The 2,695-nt window shown below is 45.5% G+C and overlaps 1 long non-coding RNA gene across 1 annotated transcript in view; it reads left to right on the top strand.

Moving 5' to 3' along the window:
* Nucleotides 1-2,032: 2,032 nt before the first annotated feature.
* The window catches only part of LOC103258516, a 3,948-nt gene continuing 3,285 nt past the window's right edge, over nt 2,033-2,695 (top strand). Inside the window, exon 1 of the long non-coding RNA XR_504188.1 lies at nt 2,033-2,112. This is a non-coding gene — a long non-coding RNA (uncharacterized LOC103258516). The remainder of the gene's footprint in view (nt 2,113-2,695) is intronic.

Raw genomic sequence — 2,695 nt, forward strand, 5'->3', positions numbered from 1 at the left:
GAGTCCCAAGGGAGCTCAGAGGAGGGAATCTACCTGCAGGCTACAGAGAGCAGGGATTGCTTTTGTTACTCTTCCATTCTTTTTTAAAAAATTTTTAAATTTTTATTTTAAGGATATGGGGGTACAATTCAGGATTAGATATACAAATGTTCATTGTACAGGTAGTTTGGGTCTCATTTTGGAGTAGGAGTCTCACTCTGTCGCCCAGGCTGGAGTGCAGTGGTGTGATCATGACAATGGCTGCTCGTGGCTGCTTTGAAGTCCTGGGCTCAGGCCATCTTTCCACATCAGCCCCCTGAGTCGCTGGGACACCACAAACTTGTGCCACCACACACAGCTTTTTTTTTTTTTTGGTGGAGCTGAGGTTTCACTATGTTGTCCAGACTGGTCTCGAACTCCTGGGCTCAAGCTATCTGCCAACCCCAGTACTGGGATTCCCATGTGAGCCACCATGCCTGGCAAAAAAAAAAAAATTAAATAATACCAAACACCTCTGACCTGGCTTTAAAATATAAAAAAAATTAATACCTATACACGCTTAGTTTTCTACCAAGTATGGGTACCTTTTAGGGTATAAACTATAACATGGATGAAATAAATTATAAGCACAATCCACATGCTTCCCAGAAAAATACCTTTTCCAAATATCACCAGTTATATGGTCCTAGGAAACCACTTAAACTCTCTCTGCATTTAGATCTCGTCTCTGGACCTATCCCATAGGACAAATCCACTAATAACTACAGTCACAAACATGCCAGCTGCTATCCATTGAACACCTCCCGTATGTCTATACTGTGTTGTGCACTTTTTTGCAAGAACTTTTAATCCTCCTAACCGTCCTCACAGATAGCTGGAGTATACAGAGGTTATATAATCTACCTGAAGTCACAGGGACAGAGGTGAGAGAGCTGTATATATATGCTCATTGCTTAATCTAGTCAGGGCCTGTCACTGTCTGGAGACATTTGGTAAGTAGACATGCTTCAGCTGTGGTGTCGGTAAGAATTTCCCCTCCTCCAAATTAAGTCCACAGATGAGTGCATTAGTTTTCTAAGGCTGCCATAATAAAATATCATACGCTGGGTGGTTTAAACAATAGCAATATATTTTCTGATGGTTCTGGAGACTGGAGGTCCAAGATCAAGGTTCGTTCCATCAGGGTTGATTTCTGGTGATGCTTCTCTTCCTGATGTATAGATGGCCTCCTTCTCACTGTCCTCACATGTCCGTTCCTCTACTCATGCATGGAGAGAGATCTCTGGCATCTCTCTTCTTATAAAGGGGGTCCTGTTGGATCAGGGCCCCACCCTTATGACCTCATTTAACTTTAATCACCTCAGTTACCTTAATTAAAGGCACTATCTCCAAATATAGTCACTTTGGTGGTTAGGGCTTCAGCACATGAATTTTGGGGGAGAGGCACAATTCACCCCTTAGCAATGAACTTTGAAGAGTCTGGGAACCACATTTTGCAGATGGGGGTCTACATATACACCATTTGCTTGACCTCCCAAAAGGTTAAGAACCACTGAAAGTATCATAAGTGAACAAAGAGGGAAGGGGTTCGTGGAAACATGGAGATAAAACTTGTGTTATGGAATAATAAGATTTTTTAAAGATATTGTTTTAATTGAGCATTTCAAAACAGAGAGCAAGAGGGACAGTGGAAAATAAAGACCTGGTATGTCCATTTCCAGTTTACATTTGGGAGGTTTGGTGGCATGCCTGAGGTCACAGAGTAGAGGGTGGATCTGAGCCTAGAACCCGGACTTCCTGAGCCTGGAATCCTGGTGTCCTGAGCCCCAGCCCACATGTTCGCACCAGGTGTGCTGTCTGTCCTTCCCCATAGAAGCCAGGGCCATCTGAGTAAGGCACCCAGGATGCCCTTCTACTGACCAAGGATGCTCTTTCCTTTACTTTCCTTCCAGAAGTGGAGCAGATCGAGGCTATTTCCAAGTTTGACTACATGGGGAGGTCCCCACGTGAGCTGTCCTTCAAGAAGGGGGCCTCACTGTTCCTGTACCACCGCGCCTCGGAGGACTGGTGGGAGGGCCGGCACAATGGCGTAGATGGACTCATCCCACACCAGTACATAGTGGTACAGGACATGTGAGTGAAGCTGGGACTCTCTGTGAAGAATGCCGCAATAGATTAGTGATGTCTAGAATGGGCACCAGAAGAGCAGTGCTGGCTTATATGCCAGCAGTTTGCTCTCCCTGATATTGCTTGCTTGGGCTTGGTTTTCTATAAGAATGGGTAGATTTAACCTCTGTTTAAATGGAGTCCCACTTAACAATATACAAATTGTTCATTCTTCCAAGCACACAGAGACAGCCTTTGGTCCAGCTGACGGCCTCCAGGGGATTCATCACCCACCATGGCTCTCAGTGTCCAGTGAATCTTGCCGTGTGGCTTTCCCTCCTGGACCGTCCCTGCCACGTCCTTAACTGCCCACCATTCTATAGTCCAGAGGTGGCCTGCCCTCATTTCCAGTTAATAGGATATTGCACCCCAAATGCCTTGCCCTACCCAGAAAGTTTGCACTTTCCATTCATTTGAAAGCCACAGAAGAGTCCTATACACACATTTCCTAAGAGCACTAGCCAGGCTCAGTGGCGCTGACTTATCACAGATGCAGCCACCAAGCTAGGCTTCAAGGGAAGGAGATCAAAAGCCTTCATTCCATTGGGAG

The sequence above is a fragment of the Carlito syrichta genome, unplaced genomic scaffold (genome assembly GCF_000164805.1).
Source record: "Carlito syrichta isolate Samal-C Ts95f unplaced genomic scaffold, Tarsius_syrichta-2.0.1 Scaffold83245, whole genome shotgun sequence".
Taxonomy (NCBI): Eukaryota; Metazoa; Chordata; class Mammalia; order Primates; family Tarsiidae; genus Carlito; species Carlito syrichta.